The following is an 18,549-nucleotide window of genomic DNA, read 5'->3' on the forward strand; positions in this document are numbered from 1 at the left end:
TGTTAAGTCCCTCTTTCCCACCTATAAATACCCACCTTATTTCCTCATTTTATTCATCAAGCTTTCTTAAGCATTTCTTCTCTCTATATACTTCTTCTCAAATATAGTTTTAGTTTTAGTAGTATAAAAATACTACTCCGATGATTCTTATACTCCGGGTAGTACACAAAACGCTCTGGCGAGAAGAAAAGGCTAGGGGTCCAAGAGTGTTCCAATTCGGAGTAAACCTTCGGATTTAAGGTATGTAAGGCTTTCATAGCATTGGATTGAGTTCGTCCATGCACCCAATATTTAAATTCATTATAATTGAGTTATAGTTGAATTTTATCCAAATCTTGAATTCTAAATAAATTAATTCTTCTTCTATTGAGTTTGATATATTTATGCATTAATATTATTATTGTTATCTCTCATATTATTAGAATTATTATTCATGGCTACTTTCCCATGAATCCTAATTGATTTGATGTTCATGAATATTTTTCTACATGTTTTGAGTAAAGATATTGGCTTTTTATTATTTTCATTGATAAAAAGAAAGTTATATGAATTAATACTATATATGTATTTTATTGAGTTTTGAAAGAGCTAAAGAGTTGAGTTTGAATGAATTTGAGCAAATGATATTTTTAGCAAGATGTTTTGTTGAGATGTAAATGATGTTTTTGGAAGTATAATGATTGATGAACATGAAATGAGATGAGTTTGATGATTTAAATTAAAGTCCAATGAGACTAGATGATGAGTTTAATATGAGCACATATTTTGGGAGTAGTATTGGGTAAGAGTTTAATTGACTCAAACCCCAGAACTACGTAGCCAACGTAGGATGGAGGCTATGCCTCTTAAGTCCCAAAAAGAGGACTTTGATGAGTGAATCCAAGATGGTGATTTCCTTTATCCTGGCAAGGTATTGGATGGATATGGCAACGACATCGCTTCGTTGTATCATCGCTAGCTCATAAATGATGGTTGTCGGTTAGAGAAACTCCCAATTGAGTAAGCATTGCTTATTACTATTATTTTATTATTATATTTTAAACTTGCATTACATATTCATGTTGAGATGATGTTGAGTTCTAAGCTGAGTTTTCTTGAGAGGAGTTTCTTGATATCTGTCCTTACCTTCCTGCTATTATACATACTCGTACATTCCATGTACTGACGTCATTCGACCTGCATCGTTTTATGATACAGATACAGGTGTTAGAGATCCTCAACAGGCGCATCGTTGAAGATCATTTCTTTTCAGCTATTTGGTGAGTCCTTCTTGTATTCGAAGGAACTCCTTATCCTTTTATTATTATTGAGTGTGATGTTTCTTTTGAGGTAGCCATGGACATGCCATTGGCACCATCTAAGAGTATTAGAGGCTTCATAGACAGAGTCTGATGATGTAATCGGAGTAGTTCTCCTTAGAAACTACTTCTTATAAAAATTATCTATTTTTCCTTTGATTATGACTAGCCCACATTAGTATTCTTAAGTCTTCCGCTGATGAATAAATAACAAATGAGACCAAGTGGTTCTCTCGGAAGCTAGAAATGGTTTCTGAGTGCCGGCCATGCCTAGGGTACCCTATCGGAGCGTGACACAAGCCACCTTCCACATCCGTGGCTGGAGTGTGGTATTGCTGCCCCCCTTGCTGTCAGCGGGCGCTGGGTTCCAGCGGGCTGGGCAGTTGCCATTGGCTACAACTCATCCTGGCTGCCAGCAAATGCTGGTTGGGCTGTTGCTTGCGGCTACTGTCTGACAGCCTCCGAACTATCAACTTCGCCCCCTAAGTCATCTCCGTACACCTTAAAATCACTAGATTTTAGCACCCACATCAAAAAAAGTAGACAAAATATGAACATCATCTGGACAAGCAAAAGGAAACACATCCTCCACAAGCTTCACATCACGAGAGACAAAAAATTCCTTCGTATCAAAATCAAACAACCGCCACCCCTTCTTACCAAATGGATATCCCACAAACAAATACTTTCTGCTCCGACTAGCAAATTTATTACCTTGAGTTTTTTGATTATGAGTAAAGCACAAACACCCAAAGGTACGAATAACATCGAAAGAATGAGTTTTATTGAATAAAATTTCGAAAGGTGTTTTATTTTGTAAATTGGGTGTGGGGGTACGATTTATGAGATGAGATGCAGCAAGAACACATTCATCCCAGAAAAAATAGGAAAATTGGCCTAAAATCTTAGAGCCCTCGCAACATTCAACACACGTTTATGCTTTCTCTCTACTCTCCCATTCTGTTGCGGAGTACCCACACAAGGGGTTTGAAACAAAATATCAGTGGCAGAAAAATAATCTATCAAACAATTAAATTTGGTACCATTATGACTTTGTACAACTTTAATTGTTTGATTAAATTGTCGATCAACCATAGCAACAAAAGCCATAAACATCTGAAACACTTCTATTTTATCAACCAACAAGTAGATCCAAATAGCTTGAGAAAATCATCAACAATTGTTAGAAAATAACGAGCTCCACACGACGAAACACGTCGATATGGACTCCACAAATCACAATGTATTTTCTCAAATATTCTAAACGCTTTATTATCACTTAAATGAAATTTGTCTCTAGGATGCTTAACACTTAAACACACTTCACAATCCTTTGCTAAACTACTCTTATCACTACTAACATGAGGAAGCAACTTAACTACTCTCTCGGAAGGATTACCCAATCGTCGATGCCACAATTCCAATGCTGACGCTGTCATGATAGTAGACACATGTTGCACCACGTCTGATTTGCTAAAATAGTATAGTCCGTCTCTCTTAACTCCTGTTCCAATTAGCTCCTACAGTGGGTCTTGAATAGCACACATATAAGAATTAAAAGAAATAATAGTGCATAAATTATCAGTAAGTTGGGGGACGGAGAATAAGTTGCAATGTAAATAAGGCACATAAAGGACATGATGTAAGGTGATTTTATCTAACAGTTAAACGGAACCTTCCAAAGAAGCAAGCGCCTTTTCACCATTAGGAAAGCTAACAAGACAATCAACAGTATGAACATTAAACAACCAAGATTTCTCACCGGTAACATGATGAGTAGCACCGGTGTCAATAATCCAAGAAGAAACATCAAACTTACCATTCAAGCGATTTCCTGGAATTATAGCATTATCAAAAAAGCCCGTAATAGCCTTCCATTAATCGGAAGTAAAGTGCTGACCCACGACAACGGTATTTTATGCGACCGTCCATTCATCAAAATTTTGCCCTTGAAATGAGTAGGCGTGATATAGTCCCCGGGTCGGTCTTGAGGACCAAGAAAATAGGAAGAATTAGACTCAATTTTGGGTGGTGGTGGAGGAGGTATGTCGTCACCAGCCATGGAAATTTACGATGAAGAAAATGTTTTTGGCTCTGATACCATGAAAAGAACTGTACAATCTTGACTACGCTTTATTCATTCCCCCAAGAGAGAGAATATATGTGATACAATATTGAAATAAAGAAACTAAATATCTCCTTAATATACTACCAAATATACAAAGAATTATATTATAATTATTTCTCTACAAATATGCTATCAAATATATAAAAATATTATATTGCAATAGAAAGTGTTATAATGTGAGAAACATATTTTAGAGTGTAGGAAAAAGTTAGATTAATATTCTGATGAGAGTTTTGTTTGTTAAAAAAAATGTTTCTTTTCTGAAGCTTTGAACTCAATAACTTAGAGTGTTCGAGTTATTCAACTTGGTCTGGTTATTAGTTATAATACAATTTCAAAAACAGTGAGGGTCAAAGAAATACGAAATATTCTGACATAAAAAGATAGGTTCATGCACCATTGTAAGTGGGTCTGTGTGTAAACCAAATAAGCTAAAAACATATACAGTATAAGTTTTAGAATATTCACATGATATTGTTTGTTTCTATATTTGATGATTTGTTGACATTTCGCTCTAAAATGAATGCTACTGAAACTAAAAATATGCTTTGTAGCATTCGTCAAATGAAAATATATCAAAACATGTGATATATTTGGAGCACAGGAAAGGAGGAGCTGATCCATAGCATAAAAACTACCCTATGTGTTAGAGTTAGGGCTAACAGTAGATTTTTTGACTGTGTATTTGTTTGACTTAACTTATTTAAAGCAACTTATAAGTAAAAAATAAATAAATTGGGGTAGGCCAACTTTTATTTTTGCTTAAAAGCTGTTTTCAGCTTATAAACTGTTTTAGATAAGCTAAGCCAAACAGACCCAAATATTTTTTGGGCTTATTTTAAGCACAAAATGACTTTAAATTGGTCAATTAAACACTTAAAAAAACTAAAAACAATTTATTTTTCAATTTATAATTCAATTCAAACGGGCTCTAGGTCTGTAAGCTGTAATATATGGCTGCTAGTGTGAATGTTTCTTAGTGAGTAGGTGGTAGATAGAGCCAGTATTAAATGAGCATTTAAAGGCATATGCTCTGGCTTTGTATTTGCTTACTTAGTGATTAATAAAATGTGACGGTTAATTGCCAAAAAAAACGTGTGATGTAATATTTTTTATTAGTCACATTATGTTGAATGCTTGTTAATAAATAAAAAGACACTATTCATAGTTAGTAAGCATAAGCATGTTGCAATTTCTTTTGATTCAAATAGTGAAAAATATAAAAGGAATATGCTAACTTAAAAGTTGAATCAATGAATGACTTTTTGATTGATTTAATTGAATACAGAAAGAAAATAAAGTATTCAAAGAATTACTCTATTTAGCCTGATAAGGTGTTTGGTGTCATACTATGTATTAAAGAATACATTTACATACTTCACAAGAAATAAATTACTCCTAAAATATTAGTTGTGGAAGTTTTAGTGTATCTACGACTGTCAAAATGGATTGGTCCAATTCTAATTTTAAAGGGCTAGCAAGTTAAATGAGTTAGGATGTGCTGACTTTTTCAAATAAAGGGTCTATAAAATAGCAGACCAGTCTAGCCATAAGCAAACTACAAGTTGGGATGGGTTGACTCTTCAATCAAAAGATGGATAACACTGTCCATTTAAAAAGACTATCCAACATTGATAAACACAACACCAATACGTAAAAAATTCACATGTCCATGAGTTGCACATACTTTTATGGAATACTTACAAAATAACATAATAGGTACGAAACAAGAGTCAATATTCATAGCATTCATCAGAAATGAAAAATTAAGCATAAACACAAAAGTAAAAGAGGTCAAAGATTCATAGTTATAATAACTTCAATTGCTTAGTTGCTGAAGATTTGACAAAATAAACACTACTTAAATACATATAATAAATATTTTTAAAATTCACGACTCATAGAATGACCTCTAAGGTTCGCAGGTTGAACCTATGAGGCTGGTAGGCCAAATATGGCTGGGCTAAAAAGCCTCGTTCCTAAATGGATTGATAAAATTTAGCTCAACTCCACTTAATTCAAAAATTGAATTGGATCGACTTCACTGGCCAAACCCACTGTCACAGCTCTAAGTGTATCAAACACTTGTTTCTTTTCTGTAGTTCTGGAGCTTTGAAGTTTCTCCAATGCTCACCAGCTAATCTTATTCACTTTCACACTGTTGTGAATTATGAAATTACTCATGATTATGTACCTTGACAACTTTTGTATAAACCTTGTGATAACATCATGGAATGAATTTATGAAATGTGTTTGTCTCCTCTTGAATTTAAATTTGAGATTAATCATTAGATGACACATTTGGGTGCATGTTTATTTCTAGATTTTGATAAGGCATGTAAATTTTACCCTTTTTACTAATTAGAGATGCTTGTTATAATGAGCGATGTGCTAATAAATAGAGCAAGCTAATTAATATTAGAGAAAAGACATAAATTCTTCTTTAAATTTGTCTCGAAAAATCAGTTACACGTTTAAACTATTATGACAACCTATTACACATCTTTACTACTTAAAAATGAATTTATTTACACCCTAAAACTGACGTGCCAAAAAAAAAAAACATGCACGTCAAATCATAAATTAAACTAAAAAAACAATTAAAAATCAAAATCCTCCTACATCCCATGCTTCTCTTCTTCTTCACACCACTCATTATCCTCATCTTCTCAATTCTTTATTTTTATTACAATTTTTTATTTTTCATCACAAACTCAAAGTGTGAGACAACAAACAACATCAGAAAACCTCTCTCTAGCCACCACCGTCATTGCCGAAGGAAACTCAATGGAAACTTAATTTGCCTTTCTTTATTTGCCCCTCATTTTAAATCTTGATTTTCTTTGAAACTCACAAAGAAAAAGAAGAAATCTAGTTGAAATTCATAAAAAAATGAATTTTAATTCAATGGAGTTGATGAGAAAATCAAGTTTCTTTTGTAAAAAATAAAAATCTAGTGTTTTGTCTTTTGGAATTTGAAAATGATGGTGAGTGACGAAGAAGAAGAATTGAAGCTGATATAGTGATGGTAAAGAACAAAGAATCGATAGTAAAGGTAGCCGTACATGATTTTTCAGTGAGATGAGAGATTAAGTGGGTGAAATTCAGTGATGGAGATGATATAATTATTGGAAAATTTTAATAGTTAATTAGAAATTAGTTAGTGTAAAATATAGTTAACACAATAAAAGTTAATTAATAAAGAAAAGAAAACAAAAAATATAAGAAATTATAAATTCTGACATGGCGCTAACGTAGCGTTGATGTGGTAGCGAGTTTAATACACCATATGCTGTGAGAATAGTGTTACACGCCTTAGGGTGATACTAAATTCACTTTTAAATAGTAAAAGTGTGTAATAGATCGCCATGATAATTTAAGCGTGTACCTGACTTTTCGGGATAAATTCACGAGGGAATTTATGTTTTTTCCCATAATATTCTCTTATATACTAAGAGGGAGTTAAGCTGTTCACACAGGCAGCAAGTTGATATGCCTGCTTGAGCAGCTTGATGGTATATCTATAATTGTTTGGTGGTTCTTCTGTTTTAATTTGTTTGTCATTTTTTTGATTTTTTAAAATATATTTAGAACTTGCAAAAAAAATGCTATTGATCATGATAATTGACAGCTTAAAATATTTTAAAAAATCGAATGATTCTTGAAATTATCTATTGGTGTCACATAAAATGGGACAAAAGGAGTAACATGTATGATTTTATTTTGAAACTACAAAACTTTTGCTTTCCGCTGCTCAAACAGGCTGCAGATTGACATGCCTTCTTGAGCAGCTTAAGGTATATCTGTAATTTTTCGATAGTTCTTCCTTTTAATTTTTGTTTTATTTAATCATGATAATTCACAACTTAAAATATTTTTTAAAATGCATAAACAAATTGATTGATTCTTGAAATTAATCTATCCGTGTCGCATAAAATGGGACAAAAGAAGTAACATGTATTATTTAATTTGGAAACTACGTAAAAAGTATTGTAAATCTCAATAATTAAAAACATTTGATTGACTCTTGAAAGTCTATCTGCGCTACATACATTGGGACAAAGGGAGTAATATATTTTATTTTAAAACAACGTAAAAAATACTATAAATCACAATATTTAACAACTTTAAATATTTAAAAAACATATAAAAAGTTTGATTGACTCATGAATAAGTGCCGCATAAATAGGAATAGATGAGTAACATATATTGTTTGAAAATGACGTAAAAGTAATATTAAACATAATAATTAAAAAAATTTAAAATTTTATCGGTACCGTATAAATTGGGACAAGGAAAGTAACGTATGTTATTTAAAAATCACATAAAAGTACTATAAATCACAATAAGTAACAATTTAAAATATCAAAAATCATATTAAATTTTAATTAACTTTTTAAATTTTATCTATATCACATAAATTGAAATAAAAAAATAACAAATATTGAGGAACATATGACGTTTGCGGACATATGTCAGGTTCCCGTGCTCCTTTTTTAGTAATTAAAATGATGAAAATCCTATGATCATAAATAGGCAAAGATCTCCTATTCCATTTATAAAAAATTATTATTGGTCTTGCTTACGATCATTCTGTAGTCATAGTAGGTACTAGTCATTAATTCAAGCTGCTTTGGTTACTTTAACGGAACTCTTGATTATTTTAGGTGCCACTCCTTGTAGCTGGGGGTGTACGAATAGATTTGAATTTTTAAAATATCAAATTAAATTATTTGTGTTAGATTTTTAAATTTATAAATTAAATCAAATCAAATTAATAAAATTTGAATTTTTCAATCTTGGATATTTTTGAATTTTTTCGGTAAAGTATTTATATAGACATTTATTAACTTGTGCTTGAAATATTTTTTAGTCCAACCATCAATCACAAACAACATGCACAATCACAATGAATAATCACACTTGAAACCACAACAAAATAAACAGGTTCATTGCATGAGGATATCAATACGGTGTCATTTCACATTATCCATTTAGTATCCTTCACATGTGTTGCACAAGTAATACTACAAAGCAGTAGACATCCATAGATGCACAATTTAGAAACACACAAACCATCACCTACCTCGAATCAAGCCTTGAAAACTCTTAAAGAACCTATGTTTTTGCAATGCTTTGACTTGTTCTTGATCTAAAATAATAAATAAATACAAGTAATCGATGACAATGACCTAATTAAACTCGGATTATACTCAAATCTTAACCGCAGGCCAATTCATGATCATTCTACCCAAATTAGAGCTTTTTTCACCGTCAATTTCAAGTTAAAACCCTCCCCCAAGATTACTCTCATGGGTTCTAAGGCTTAAGAATCGAATTTACAAATTGGGAAAGTAATTAACTTACCTTTATAAATGAAAACGATGAAAAATAGGTGAAAAACGTTCTAAGTTGCCTTTGCAGTTCATCAAAATGAAATATCCAAATAATGATCGATTTTGGAACTTTCTGCACTAAAACCTAACTTACCCGCTATAGCACTCCATCTTGCTATAACTCCTGATTAGCCCGCTATAGTGCTTGAAAGATTATCTAGCTATAGAGGTATGACATCTGCTATTGTAGCTTGCACAAGATCAGACACTGAAAATTTTTCCCAAAATCCCTTATTTACAACATACCTTCAATTTTTGACATTCCAAACCAATCCTTTCACACCAAGTACAATTTCGGGAGTTCTACTCCCCCGAATTTAATTCCATAAAGCCTTATGGACTCTTTAATGTCTTGGCTATTAGAAAAATCAATCCATATTTAGAGATCATACCTAATACATTTCGAAATTGTTTTAGACCTCACCTTATTCTGATTTCGTTTGAGACTGGCCTAGCCTAAAATTTTCAAGTCACTATCCAAAAACAAATCTGGCCTAATTCTTTCACTCTTGACCTATCCATAGCGATTGAAATGGGCCATAACAATAGATACTAATTTACCCATCACTTATCTCTAAGTGATCAAACAAGTAAAACTAGACTAAGCCAGAAAAATAGTAGTACCTAAATCCTCAAACAAGTGAGGATACTTGTCATGCATGTTCGTCTTAGTCTTCTCAAGTAGCCTCCTCAACTGGACAATTCTTCCACTGAACCTTCACCTATTTAATCTCTTTTGTCCTTAAATTCTAAACATCCCAATTAAGAATCGCAACCGGCTAATCTTCATATTGGAGATCCTTGTCTAGCAGTATTGAGTCCCACTCGATGATATAATCTCCATCCCCCTAATGTACTTTTTCAGCACAGACACATGAAAAACTTGATGAACTCTAGACAAGTTGGGTGGCAGTGCTAACCTGTAAGCCACTGGCCCAACACTGTCAAGAGTCTCAAACGGACCAACGTAACGAGCGCTAAACTTATCTTTTTTACCTAATCTCATGACTCCTTTCATAAGTAACATCTTCATCATACTTTTTCTGTCTACTCTGAGTTGCCAACAATTTGGTTTGGATGTTCCTTACCTTATCCTAAGCATTCCTCACTAGATCAACACTTAAAGGTTCCACCTCCCCAACCTCAAACCACCCTATGGGCGATCTACATCCCTTCTCATAGAGTGCCTCAAATAGTGCCATATTAATGTTGGACTGGTAACTGTTATTGTAGTAGAACTCACATAAGGGTAAGAACTGATCCCAATAGCCCCTAAAGTCTATCACACACGCTCTCAACATGTCTTTTAATACTTGAATCGTTCTCTCCGACTGACCATCAGTTTGTTGGTGAAAGATTGTATTAAAAGTGAGTTGAATGCCCAACACCTCATGCAACTTACCCCAAAACTTAGAAGTAAATTGAGTGCCACTGTCTGAAAGGAAAGAAAGGGGAATCATGTGCAATCGTACTATCTCTGTGACATAAATCTTAGCTAACTGTTGAGAGTTGTAGTTCACTCTGATTGAAATAAAGTAGGCCGATATAGTCAACCTGTCTACAATGAACCAAATTGAGTCATACTTCCCCAAGGTCTTAGGGAGTCCCACAATGATATCCATGGCTATCATTTGATGTATCGTGTATTTACGGTACTTTTAATGCTTTAAAATTTAAGAATGTGCATGTCTTTTAAGAATATGTTAGCATGTTTGATGTTGGTTGTGCATATTTTGCAAGAAACTAAGTCGGAGAAATAATTGAGGGATCATAGTAGAAGTAAGGTATTTTTTGAGGTCTACGAGCTCAGACTACAACTCTTCATTTGACATACGGGGCATATGTTTTAGTCGTCGAAGAAGCAGTAATGAAATGAAGGAAAATTAAAGGAAACGAGCAAGTTATACGGCTCGCCGACATTTAAACGAGGCATAACAGTCAATCATGGCCAGAAGTTGCAAATGGTGAAAGAACAGTGTCTACGACCCCTATTGATGAGTCGTGCTCAAGGTAACGAGCCTAGAGAGTGTCCATGTAGAAGAAGAATTCATCAGTGTAAGGTGAAAGAGTATGAGTTGGGTCTACGGCTCGTTTGAAAGCTTACGACCCATAGAAACGAGCTATAGACCCGATCTAAATTTTAGTCTCCTATGGTTTCCAAATCTATATTTATTTAGGAAAGTTAGTCTATAAATACACTTCTTAGGTTCAGAATTTTGTATGTACGTTTTTGGGTCTGAGAATATAGCTTAAACTACTTTTGAGATTTTATTCTTGAATTTGGGTTTTTGTTATCGATATTTTATAGTTGGATTTTATTGAAGATTTTTGAGCTTTCACACTTCTCATTGTAAGTTTATAATTTCTTTTAACTTGAATGATATTCAGTGTGAGCATGTAGTTATGAGTAGCTAATTCCACAACTAGGGTATTGGGAACCATGAAAAATTAACGACGTAGAGCTTAATAAAAAGTAATTCTTAAATAGTATGCATGCATGCATTATTTTTTCCTTTGGTTTGATTGCTTTTGAATGGTGGCCAACGTTAGAACTCGCTTTATCCTTGCTTGACGGATCAAGGAGGAAATGGATTAAACAATGAGATTTGGGGCTAATCATTCTTATCTAATTAGCTTGAACGGATCAAGGGATAACTAACTATGGGATCATTAGTAAGAGTTAGTAAAGCATACACTCGTAGACGGATCAAGTTTCATAGTGAAATTTACCTATTTTCCTAATCAAGGACTTGGGTGAAATTAACTTACCGATTCTACATGTAACACACTAGGAAAGAATTACTAATAAAAAAGTCTACTTAGTTAATGATTCGTGGGGAACACATAAAACCCTAGTTTCACTTCTTATTGATTTAAACTACATTAAACCGTACTTTCGTTCATTGACATTTGCTATTTGATTTATTGATTAGTTTATAAAAAATCTCCCCTGTTTATTTTCTCTTTTTATAGAAATAACTTGATTGCGAAAGCAAATAATAAACAATTCATCTAACGTCTAAATTATATTCCTTGTGGGATCGACCCTAACCTTCATTAGGTTCTATATTTGATTAACGATCACTTTATGCTTCTTTAAGGAGGTGTAATTTGAGAGTATCAAATTTTGGCGCTGTTACTTGGGAATTTGTCTTTTAGATTAAGATTAATTTTATTATTTGATTGGTAATCGTTATTTCCTTATCTTACATTACTTTTCCTTTTGTTTCTGTTGTAATAGGTTTTGATTCCTAGTGCATGTCAAATACAAGAAGTCAAGGCAATCCCTTGATTTTCTTCTATATCAAAATTGAAAGAGCATTACGTAGGATGGAGAACAATAAAAATAATAACAAAGGACACAAACTTGGGGATGACGCGGAACATCTTGTAGAGAAACATGACAATACACCACAATATCCTCTGCAACATTAACCGCAGAATATCCTTAATAACCCACAAGTAGGAAGACAACGTCCTCCACCGAGACAATATCCTGAATTCAGCATATGGAACAACTATGGGGTCTATCCTAACGCTGTCGGAACTACGGGTGCAATTGTGTTACCTCCTGTGCCGCCAGGAACAAAGTTTAGCATCACTAATGGGCTAATTCAAATGCTTCATAGTAGAGGACTGCTTTCAGGATTGCTATCCGAAGATCCATACATTCATTTCCAGAATGTGGCATATGTTTGTCAAAGCAGTGTCTGCGACCCAGGCTTGAATATGGATATCATTGGATTGGACATTTTTCCATTATCACTTATAGGAAAAGCTTCAATTTAGTTGTCTGAACTCCCGTACAACTCCATCACAACTTGGGATGACTTACACCTAGCATTTACAGAGAAATATTTCCCATTATCCAAGAAGTTGAAACTAACTGACAGAATCAATAATTTCCAACAGTTGCCCAGAGAGTCAATTTGTAGAGCTTGGGAGAGATTTGTAAAGTTTCTACGAAGCATGCCAAATTATAGGATAGCGGACGAGTCACTTCTTGAGCTATTCTACCGTGCACTTGATGATAATGGAAAGGTTGTTTTAGACACCATCACTTGTGGAGTATTTTTGGCTAACACTTTCCAAGAGGCCGCAGAGAGACTTGATCGTGTTACAAAGACCAACAGTTCTTAGAGCACTAAGACACAGAAACTTCAAAATCCTCTTTTTCTGTTCGCACATATCAGAATCCCAACTTACAAAATGAAGAGATACTTCAAGAGCTCACTCAATTAAGGATTGACATCAAGTTGGTAGTCAAAATCATGGGACAAGAGAAAGTTAATGTAATTGACCATCAAAATAAGGCACCAAGTTATGACGATTATGGATATGACGAAGATGCCTATTATGTGAATGATCAAGTGGGGTTTTTTTGGACCAATGCCCAAGCATCCAATCAGGATTCTTGGTGCCAAGGTCAAGGAAATCAAGGTCATAACTATAACAGCTTCAATCGAGAGGGCCATTACAACCGCGATAACAATTACAATTTTGATGGAAACTACAATCGCGAGAACAATTACAACCGAAATGGATACAATGATCAAAACCGTGGGCAAGACAGAGAAGGTGATAGGAAAAGGAGAGACAACAACAATGGTGGTGCATACATCCCTCCCGGAAATCGAGATGGGGGATCTTGACTTGCAAGAATCGAAGACATGATGGCGAAGATGATGAAAAAGTATAATGCAATCGAGGATAATCTTAAGGAGATACGCAATGATCTTTCCGGAATGAATTAAAGAGTTGAATCACATTCTACATCCATTAAACTTATTGAGCAACAATTAGGGAAAATTTCATCATCTTTCAACCCACACCAAAAGGGACTCTCCCAAGTAATACAATTCAAAATTAAACGAATGACGAGCAATGCATAGTGGTGACCACCCAAAGTGACATTCAAATAGTTGATCCACCTATGCTAGAACTTGAGGATGATGTACACGACGTGGTTGTTAGTGATGATGAAACCAAAAGAAAAATCGAGAAAGAAGAATTAGGCGAAGAGCCAAGAACTGAACAACCTGAAAAAGGAGGTGCAAAGCATGATGAGAAAGAAGGCAATGCAAAAGACGCTGATCCAACTTCAATTCCAATGCCAAGACCTTTCTCTTCTTTTCCACAAAGATTGAAGAAAAAAGCTGAAGATGGAAAGTTCCTTAAGTTTATTTCCATGCCAAAACAACTTTCAGTGAATATTCACTTGATAAAGGCTCTAGAAAAAATGTCGACTTATGCCAAATTTATGAAGGATCTTATCACAAAAAAAAGAACGGTAAGCTTTGAACCTGCCAACAACTTGCATCATTATAGTGCAATCTCCACTCGCTCCCTTGTGCAAAAGAAAGAAGACCCAGACGCATTCACTATAGCATGTACCATTGGGGTATTCAATTTTGCAAAAAGCATTGTGTGACTTGGGTGCTAGCATTAACTTGATTCCGCTAGCAGTGTTTCAACTATTAGGCTTGGGAGCCCCCAAATCGACGTCAATACGGCTCTTGATGGAAGATTGTACTGTGAAGAAGCCCGTGTGCATTATTTATGATGTCCTAAATTTTGAATCATTCATATTTCCTATTGACTTTATCATTGTTGACTGCAAAGTACACTTTGAAGTTTTTATAATTCTAGGTAGACCATTCTTGGTAATTGGACGTGCTTTGGTAGACATGGAAACTATCAAACTAAAATTATGACTAAATAATAAAGAGGTGATATTTGATGTATGCCGAGCAATGAAGCATCATAATGATCTACGAGTTGTATCCGTGATTGATGTTGTGGATGATTTACAACCAGACATATCTATTGAAGAGAGGTTGGGTGTTGAAGCTTTAACTGCCTTCATCATGAACTTTGATAAAGATCACCTTGGAAAGTATGATGAAATCGTTTGTGCACTAAATGTTCTTGGGACTTTCAATCATGCACCAAGAGACTCGATCTAGACTTGAAGTATAAAGCAACTCTGCCAGCGAAGCCATCCATCGAGGAACCTCTAACTTTGGAACTCAAAGCATTGCCAGCTCACTTGCAATATGCATTCTTGGGAACCAACAACATACTGCAGGTCATAATAGATGTTGATCATCATCAAAAGCAAGTAGAAGCTCTTACATCTGTCTTGAGTCATTTCAAAAGAGCAATAGGGTGGTCCATAGATGACATCATGGCATACCACCGGGCATCTGTACTGATAAAGTCCAACTCATGTCGGATTTTAAGACAAGCATTGAACACCAACGATGTCTCAACCCAGCTATACAAGAGGCAGTTAAAAAGAAGATCATCAAGTGGTTAGATGTTGAAGTTGTTTATAGAATCGCAGATAGCAATTGGGTAAGTCCTGTCCAATATGTACCAAAAAAAGAGTGGTATTACTGTGGTGCAAAACACAAAGAATGAATTCATTCCAATGAGGCCTGTCACTGGTTGGAGAGTATGTATGGATTATCACAAGTTCAACTCATGAACTAAAAAAGATCACTTTCCAATGCCTTTCATGGATCAGATGCTCGACCGTCTAGCTGGCAAAGGTTGGTACTATTTTCTTGATGGATATTCAAGCTATAATCAGATCTGTATAGCACCAGAATACCAAGAGAAGAACACCTTCACATGCCCATATGGGACGTTTTCTTTCTAAAGAATGCCATTCAAATTGTGTAACGCATCGGCGACCTTTTAATGTTGTATGATATCCATCTTTTCAGATATGGTGGAAGATACAATTAAGGTTTTCATGGATAATTTTTCAGTGGTTGGTGACTCATTTGAGGATTGCTTGTCCCATCTCCAAGATGTACTAAAAAGGTGTGAAGAGTGCAACCTTGTGCTAAATTAGGAGAAGTGTCACTTTATGGTAAAAGTGGGCATAGTAATGGGTCACCAGATTTTAAATAAAGACATTGAGTTAGATCGAGAAAATATTGAGGTAATCAAAAAATTACCTCCTCTCATCTTCGTAAAAGGTATTCGAAGCTTTTTAGGACATGCCGAATTCTATCGTTGCTTCATCAAAGACTTTTCCAAAATAGCATATCCTCTATGCAAACTACTAGAGAAGAAGACAAAGTTTGTTTTTGATGAAGCCTGTATAGAAGCATTCGAAGAATTGAAGAAAATGTTAGTATCGGCTCCTATCATTATTGCACTAGATTGGGAGCATCCCTTTGAAGTCATGTGTGATGCAAGTGGAGTAGCACTTGGCGTAGTAGTGGGAAAAAGGCATACGAAGATTTTACATCTGATATACTATGCTAGAAAAGCCTTTAATGTTGCTCAAAGAAACTACATCGTGACCGAACAAGAGTTGCTTGCCATTGTGTTTGCTTTCTAGAAGTTTAGATCTTACCTGTTGGGCACCAAAGTCATTGTACACACAGACCATGCTGCATTGAGATATCTCATGGCAAAAAAAGATGCAAAGCCAAGATGTATTCGTTGGGTATTGCTATTACAAGAGTTCGACTTTGAAGTGAAAGACCAAAAAGGGATAGAAAACCAAGTAGTGGACCATCTCTCTAGGCTTGAAGAAGAAGCGATGTTAAAGTTGGAAGATGGAGTTGAGATAAATGATACCTTCCTAGACGAACAAGTATTAGCAGCATCACATGAATTAATTCCATGGTTTGCCGATGTGGCCAATTATTTGGTTAGCGATATAGTGCCATCCGATTTAAATGTTCATCAACGCCGCAAGTTCATGTATGATGTAAAAATTTTTTTTTGGGAAGAATCATATTTGTCCCGTGTTTGTGCAGATTGGACTATTTGTCTTTATGTACCTGAAGTAGAGATGATGAGTATTTTGGAAGCATGCCGTTCGTCGCCCGTCGGAGGCCATCATAGTGGTATCCGGATAGCCTACAAGATCCTACAATGTAGGTTCTACTAGCGAACAATTCAGAAAGACCCTCATGATTTTGCCAAATCTTGTGATCGTTGCCAAAGGGAAGGAGGAATTTCAAGGAAACATGAACTCCCACTCACCCCTATTCTAGTAATTGAATTGTTTGACGTATGGGGAATTGACTTCATGGGACCTTTTATAAGTTCAAGTGGAATGAAATACATCCTCATTGCAGTTGACTACATGTCTAAATGTGTTAAATCTATCACACTCCCTAATAACAAAACAATGAGTGTCACCGCCTTCCTCAAGCGTAACATCTTCTCAAGATTTGGTACATATTTTGCAATCGATTATTCAAACTGTTACCTGAAAAGTATGGGGTTTGAAATAGTGTAGCAACTCCTTATCATCCACACACTAGTAGACAAGTTGAAGTCTCAAATCATGAAATTAAGCAAATACTTGCAAAGATGGTGAGTTCAAATAGAAAGGATTGGTCAATGAAACTTGATGGCGCTCTATGGGCTTACCACACTGCATTCAAGATGCCTATAGGTATATCGCCTTATCAATTTGTATTTGGAAATCTTGTCATCTGCCCGTAGAGTTGGAACACAAAGCTATATGGGCGTTGAAGAAATTGAACATGGATTGGGATATCACATCAAAGCAAATGATGAATTAAATAAATGAGCTTGATGAGTTTGGCCTAAATGCATATGAAAGTGCAGCCTTGTACAAATAAAAAATGAAGAAATATCATGACCAAAAGATTGAAAAATGAACATTTGCGCCAGGAGACTTGGTCCTTCTTTTCAACTCAAGGATGTGTTTATTCCCTGGCAAACTCAAGTCAAAATGGTTGAGACCACTTAGAGTGAGTCAAGTCTTTCCACATGGTTTGGTTGAGCTAGAAAAACAGAATGGTACGAAGTTCAAAGTTAATGGTCAACGAATCAAAGCATACATGGTCATAAAGGATGAAATCAAAACCATGGAAGCATGGAAGCTTAGTGAAGTCTGAGTAACTTAGTATATCCATGTCGTGCCACGACGTTAAATCAAGCGCTGTTTGGGAGGCAATCCAATTTAGCCATGCACTTTTAATTTTTATCTTTTAGGATAACTTAGACTTTGTCAAGATCCGTGTCCAATAAGAGTCACAAAAAGCATAAAAAATTAGGCCAAAGGTTGAGTACGTGCTCATGCCAACTTGGAAATACTGGAAATAGAAGGGGACTTAGAAAGATACACGAGTCCAGTGTACGGGTTGTAGTAACTTATATGGCTCATACACTTGACTCGTCAACCCAGATTGAATACAAGAAGTAGTTTTAAGTCTACAAGTCTACTCTACGACCCGTGGACATCTCTACGGCTCGTAGCCATACTCATAACTCCAGGTATGTTTCCTTTCCTTTGAAATAAATAACGATGCAAGCCTATGACCCGTGTCTACCCTTACGGGTCATATCTTGCCTATTTTACGGGTAGTATAACTGACCCGACCTGCAAAATTGAAATGCAAAAAATAAAGTCATTTAAAACATTACAAGAATTCTTCCTCTTCTCTTCTAAACAATCCTCACCAAGTTCCATCATCAATGCACACAATTTGAAACTCAAAACTGTCCAAAATCCAAAACCCCCAACTCACTTAGTATTTAGGAATATTAAAACCAAAGTCCATCTCAGTTTAATAGTCAGCAGATTTCCTTCTTTCTTATGGCAAGTTGATCTTTCAATGATACATTTCATGTTTACATTACTTACATAGGTTTGACACACCTGAAATGCGTTAATTAGGATTCTGAGTTGTAACAAATTTTATGCTTAATCGACTACATAGGGGTG

General features: G+C 35.0%; 1 pseudogene; it reads left to right on the forward strand.

The window, feature by feature from the left end:
- The first annotated feature begins 1,564 nt into the window (after positions 1–1,564).
- On the forward strand, positions 1,565–17,719 carry LOC129894691 (uncharacterized; annotated as a pseudogene).
- Positions 17,720–18,549: the final 830 nt, after the last annotated feature.

Source organism: Solanum dulcamara, chromosome 7 (assembly GCF_947179165.1).
Source record: "Solanum dulcamara chromosome 7, daSolDulc1.2, whole genome shotgun sequence".
NCBI classification, from domain to species: Eukaryota; Viridiplantae; Streptophyta; class Magnoliopsida; order Solanales; family Solanaceae; genus Solanum; species Solanum dulcamara.